This window comes from Quercus suber, unplaced genomic scaffold (assembly GCF_002906115.3).
Source record: "Quercus suber isolate HL8 unplaced genomic scaffold, Cork oak 2.0 scaffold_362, whole genome shotgun sequence".
In the NCBI taxonomy this organism is placed as follows: Eukaryota; Viridiplantae; Streptophyta; class Magnoliopsida; order Fagales; family Fagaceae; genus Quercus; species Quercus suber.
The window spans coordinates 4,584-11,403 of NW_027069814.1; the positions used below are offsets into that span (position 1 = coordinate 4,584).

Consider the following 6,820-nt stretch of genomic DNA (forward strand, 5'->3'; position numbering starts at 1 on the left):
ACAATCCAACCTATTCAAAGTGTAGAGAGTATTTTGGAACTTGGGAAGCATTGGACATTTGCAAAAAGAAGCTGGTAAGGCTTGGCCAATGCAATCAGGCAGTATTGCGGGATTCGGATAACTAGCAAAGACAAAACTCCAAAAAGTCCGTTGATAGCTGAAGCTTAGAGGACTCAAGTACTTTGGGTAGATTAGACTTGGAGGGTCTTTTTGGTATCCTTGTACTCCAACTTATTCACTAGTAAATCATTTCAATTTGAGGAGTCGTGTAAAGGTTTTTCGCCGAGTTCTTCAATTTCCTCTTCAATAACACATCATCGTGTTATCTTGGTTTGTTATTTTTTTACCCACTGCCCTTTCCATTTTAGCATTGCATTTATTTGTTCATCATGCAATTGTTGAGTGCTTCGATTAATTAATTTGCTTATCACGTATATTCTGTTCTGCATCAAGTGTGTTTAGATTAAAATTAATCAAGCCGTAATTAAGAATCGAGGGTCTAAACAAGCTATAGTGTTTTACACTATTTAAGCTTTCAATATCTAATGCATCAATTGGATGAATTGAATTTACTACACATGGTTCAAAAATCTCATCTGGTAGTTTAGGCTCTATAGTAGGTGTTTCTTGTTGCACAAATGTTGAAGCAACACTTGTTGGCACTTTTACTTTCATTTCAACACTAGAATTTGGTAGCTCAACACTATTGGCTCTCGTGTGTGAAGAGTTCCTTTGAAGTTATTGGTCACCTTTGTGTACGCCTTAACTAAATCCATTCAGGTACTTATTCAGTCAAGGTTTGTAGCAATGTCTTGAGCAACTCTCGATAATTTTTTCTTAATGTCCATGGTAGACTATAATGGTGTGAGCTTGGAACCAGAAATCACATGAACATTCATCTTTTTTGTCACATTTTTCTGTCACATTGTAGAATTGAATGCCTATCCAATAACTTCATACAAAATCTTCAATCTTGAAACATACTATCATAAGATTGGGAATTTGGGATGGATTAGTATTTTGATAATATTGTGGTGCATACTGCATATATTACCCTGACGGATGGGCTAATTATACAAACATAATAGAACTTCAAGATGTAAAATTCAAATTCTGGAACTTTATGGTGTAAAATCTAAAGACCCCTAAACTTCAGAAGTAAAATTTGCACTGTTAGGTTCTATATTTGTATAGGTTTGTTGGCAAACACGTGAATATAAACTTAGCTAGATATAGCTCATAGAGCAAATTCAAGGAATCAAAATATGACAGTTTCGACCAATCAAAACTTAACTTCAATCAATCGAAAGTCGAATTTGTAGAATTTATTTTGCAGCCCATCAGCCCATTAAATGTTTAGGGTTTCATTCTTACTTCACTATATATATAAAGGAAACTCTAAGGCACATTTTCAAAGACTTTGGAGCTACTCATTTGAGATCTAAAAGGTTTTGTGCCTTCTCCTTTCAAAGTCACTACTGCAATTTGAAGCTGCTCATTTGAGAGTATGAAAAAATTATTGTGTTTCAAATTTGAAGCTTATCATTATCAAAATAAAAAAGAGAGTATGGTACATTAGTTCTATTCCCACACTGCAATTTTGAAGCTTATTATTATCCAAAAAAGAAAAAGTAGTAAAACACATTACTTTATGTAAAATAAAATTTTAAAAAATATATCTCAAAGTAAAAAATGGTCTACCAAACTTTTTTTTTTTTTTTCTCTCAGTATTTTAAATATTGTTCTTAAAAGTGAGAGCCAAAACATATAAAGTAAAAATTATTCTCTTAAAACTAGTTTCACATTGAATTTTTTGAAATTTTTTTTTTTTATAAAGCTTGTAAAAGAAAAAGCCACATGTCCAACAAGCCTTAATTTCTATCATTCCACTTTTTCATTCCTCCACCAAATACACACGATAGAAAACTAAAAGTTTTTTCTATCCTCCAATTTTTCATACTCTCACTTTTTCATCATTCCAATTTCCAACCAAACAACCAAAAGAGGAGCCAAAGACTCTAGCAATGTCATGTGATGATCCCGACATGGTCTTGTTGGGTGCTTCCACAAGTGCGATCAATTCTTTGCATTGTCGTCGCTCTACATAGAGAACAAAGGGAGGTTCTGCGATGCAGTGCTTTTAGCGATATAGTAGTGGAGAGGCATGTTTGGCTTAGGATCTAAATAGATCTTAATCAAGGAAGACTTTGGCTACTGTTGTGGGGACCTGTGGCTAGTGAGGGGTGGATCATGGTGGTGCTGGGATATTTGCGGGTTTTTTGTTTGGCTTTGAAAGTTGGATTTTCTGGTGGGTAGAAAACACAACAAAGGAATTTTTTTTATTTCAAAAAAAAAATATCCTGGTTTCGAATTTAGTTTTGACACCAAATATGACAAAGTTTAAGCCAAACTATAGAACATAACAATTATTAATAGGAAAATAAAGATAGAGAAACTTAGGAGTCAGTACCTAGGTCTTATTGGACTCAACGCCAAACATGAGAAATCTCTAAGAGTCAACACTAAGAGTTGGTTGGAGGTGACAACAAATCATCAAGACAATTTCAATAGAAATTCTATTCATCAAAATAATCCCCGAAATAGAAGTACAAAACTTTGATTATATAGACTACTAAACCCTAATGACCATGGGAAATAAATATAATAAACTAACAAATGACTAGGATCTAAAGTAAAAAAAAAATATATATATATATATATATATAATTGGCCAATAAATATACAATCGAATCACAAAATAAAGGTGATAAAAGTATTTTAGTTTTCTCTCTAAGACTACGGCATTATTTAGTAATTAGTGTGTGTGTGTGTATTTGTTTATTTTATGCATAGAGTTTTAAGTGTGGCCTTGCCCCACCAAATAGACATGAGTTAATAACAGTCTCATGTTCTCTCGTATGTTATGTAAAGTATGTTATGTAATCCATAATCATCAATTCTTCAATAAGTTTAGGTACATAACATGTTACCGTCTTTTTTAACAATTGTTAAGGTAATATATTGTAATTCGTGCTAATAAAATTATGTTTGCAGTGAGCCCATGTAAAAATATGATGTTGTTCTAATCAAAAATTATTACCTTAGTGATTTTGTCCAACCTAACATTATCGTTAGAGTAGTGCTACAAGTACTACAACTCTTACTACATTGAACTTACAAAATGATGTAGCTGATCATGAAAAGTCAATTTAAATATTCATGTATAAAGTGTTTGAATCCCACTAATCACTTTTATTGTCTTATCAATTTGTAAACTTTATGCGGTAAAATTTTTAGTAACTAACATTTTCCTTCTTGTTAATTCCCTGCACAGATCTTTCATCATATTACCTATGAGAGAGAGAAAGAGAGAGAGACCTGCAAATATGGTCTATACCAACATTCAAGGCAGCTTGATATCTCACTTCCATAATGCCCATTCACAAATGGTATGCCTAAATAATTAGAGCCTCGACTTGAATTATTTGATGTGCCTGCAGCAATTGCATGATTTGAAAATAATGTTTCCCGTGAAGTACACTCCTCTTGTATAGTTCCATTACTTAGTAGAAGCTTTGGCATGGGGTTGGACCACCTGCAAGTACCAAAAACTAGATATTAATTTGACTAACAAATTTTATATCTATTGAATTTGAGTGTGGTAATAAAATACTTGTCCAGTTAATTTTAACCTTTCTTGTGAGAAATGGCAACAATAATCTTTTTCATGGTTGCAATCTTTCAAAACTCGAAGTTGATGCATAAGATTTAAGGAAAAATACTGATGATAGGCATCCGAACTCCTTAACATATACTGGACAAGTGTTTGCACAAACACTGAAACATCTTGCTTGTGGACAAGACGGATTCCACACTTTTCAACTTGTACACTTGAGTCGTCGCTTCCAAATGAAGCCTTAATGTGACTACATCGATTCAACTGAAAAAGCAGGCGTGGTATGTAAAATACCACAAATCGTTGGGATGACTCATCAAAAATGTCTCTAGAGAGGGGAAAGGCCTTGTGAGGTGCAAAATAAACATCATCACTAGCTGAAAAACTAGAATAGCTAAGAAAAATTGTTGAATCCTGCTTGTAATTGATACCATCTCGTTGCATCTGAATTGTATACAAAGCATATGTAGAGAAACCCAACCAGCTAGAATCATCATGATAATCTCGAGGCAACGGAAATCTTATGGAGGGCCCCCAATTTTCATTAGTGAACCAGATTGGTGAATATGCAACCTGAGGAAAGATATAGTCATACAAATGGGTTCGTGCCCAATCTTCCTGTAAAACAAACATTAATATATGTCGCTCAAATGTTCAATGGGTGAGAGAACCATATACAAAAATAAAAAAAATAAAAAAATAAAAACAAAATTTTTCACAACCACCTAGCTATGAGGACTAGCTCAATATAGTTTGGGGTCTTGGATGATAAATGTAGGTGGGGCGTTTTATTTTTATGGGTAACTAGTCACTAAATTGTGCATGCACGGAAAAGCTACATTATCAGTTTTAAAGAAAATATCATTTTATTTGAACTCAATGCATAAAATGCTTTTAAATAGGAGATGATATGAATAATATATTATATGTTGCATGTCAATTTCAGAATCTCCTATGACAAAACTAAAATTAAAATGAAATAAAATCTAAAACAACATAGAACAAAGTGAATGAAACATATAAGAATCGCTAACCTCTATTTTTGAGTGATTTTGAATATGGTCAATATGTGAAGTAGGTATGATGAGTAGTTAAAAAAAAAAAAAAAAATTTTTTTTTGGTGTATAACTGAAGGTTCAATAGAAGGGTCTTTTTTTTTAATTGTAGGACTACATTATTTTTAACCTTTAAAATTTGTTAAGTGGCTTTACTTGGGAATTGACGAAAGATTGCACCATTTCATCTTAATATCACAAATTGCCCTTCAAAAACCCTTGAGATGCTTTTTTTGCATATGACACAAACCCACATCTACTTCAGGTCAAATTCAAGATGAAATTGATGAAACCTAACTCCTAACTATTATTGATTTTTACCAATACAATCAGTCTGATATATGAAACATAAAGGATATAGTGATCTGTGCCAAAACAGTTCCCCATCATGTCCATATGCTTTCTCAACCAATGCATATTCATAGTTCAAATTATGAGACAAACTTATCATTGGAATAAATACAGAGCAATTGTAATCATCCTCAACAATCAAACCCTCTAATGCGGACCCATATCCAAAGCAAAGCAAAAAAAAGCTAGAAAAAGAAAACTGATTAAACAAAAAAAAGAAAAGCAGAGTAAGGAATAGCAAAATAAAAGGAAAGACCCAACACACCGTATTGTCTCCTAATGCCCTAATGATTCTGGCCAATACCCACTAAGCGAAAACGCCGTATCATCTCCCAACGGAGCCGTCTCACCCCCAAAACTTCATTTGTCCCAATTGCCGTTTCTATGGCCTGTCGGACAGAGAGACACGACTAATACCAGAAACTTTTAAATGCTATAATTGGCGGTCTGTTGGGAATGGAAAAAAGGTGGTGGTGGGGACGTTTAGGAATGATGATGCAGAGGAAGGAATTGAGTAGGAAAAAGGGACATAGAACAGGGAATATTGAAGAGAAGTTTTTTTTTTTTTTTTTTTGATAATCAACTGAAGAGAAGTTAACAATACATAGAGAGGCAGATAAAGTGGTTACCACTAAAACGATGTGGGTTTTTTAAAGATAAAGGAAATTTTTGGTGAACGTATGTGATGGTGAGGCTAAAAAATACTAATTGATTTGGCCTATTTGCGGGTTGTTACATAAAAAAATAAAAAATAAAAAAAGCTTATTGGTTGATTTATCATGATCTTAATGATGAAAAAGGCACAATATTTCAGTGTTTTTAAATGTAAACATGATTGTAATTTATGTAGCCACGTAGCGCAATAAAAAGTGATCAATAAAAAATCAAACGTTTCATTTTTATATTATATATATAGACATAGATATAGATTATATTTTACTATCATAAAATATAATCTAAACTACACTTTATATCTTAAATTTTCAAAATGCACAGTTAGCACTTAAAATTCTTAAACTATAACTCATGTTACACTTTGCACCTACTGTTAATTTTGTCATTATTTTAGATGGAAAACCAAAAATTTAGGATTGCAAAGTATAATTGAGAGTTTAGTTTAGGGTGGTAATGTTTAAGGAATTGATAAGATGGGCAATTGGGTATTTTTACATGATGTTGTCCAAAATGATGCAAAGTATAACATGAGTTATAGTTTAGAGTGTTAATCATGAATTTTGAAATTTTACATTGTAAAGTGTAATTATGGTAATAGTTTAAAGTGATAAAGTGTAATATATATATATATATATATACTACTACTACTACTACTACTATTTAAAAGGCTTCCCCTCTTTGGACTGGATTGTTTTTCTTTCCAAAATACCGCTACAAAGTAGAAGCAAAATTTGGTAAAAATGACTCCCACTAAAAAATTACTTACAAAATAGAACCACTCTTCAATTGCTTTTCAAATTATTTTATCCACTTATAAATTAAATTAAAAAAAAGTATTATTAAAAAATTAAAACAAACACACACTCATAATTTTCCACATCAGTAAAATATTTAAATAAAATTATTATTTTATTTAAATAATTTTTTTTTTAGTCCAAACTTACCTAGAGTGAAACTTTATCTCTCTAATAAGTCCAACTTAAACTCAAATTCATCATTATCATTTTTTTTATAATTGCTTTTAATAAGAAAATAAAAAATCACATGAACCTAAATAAAAAGC

At 31.9% G+C, this 6,820-nt stretch overlaps 1 long non-coding RNA gene across 1 annotated transcript; it reads right to left on the minus strand.

Moving 5' to 3' along the window:
- Positions 1-2,935: 2,935 nt before the first annotated feature.
- Positions 2,936-5,699, minus strand: LOC136061900 (uncharacterized). Its single transcript, XR_010623746.1, has 3 exons — positions 5,348-5,699; positions 3,693-4,294; positions 2,936-3,595 (listed from the first exon to the last, which is right to left on the minus strand). It is a non-coding gene; the product is annotated as an uncharacterized LOC136061900 (long non-coding RNA).
- Between the last annotated feature and the right edge of the window lie 1,121 nt (positions 5,700-6,820).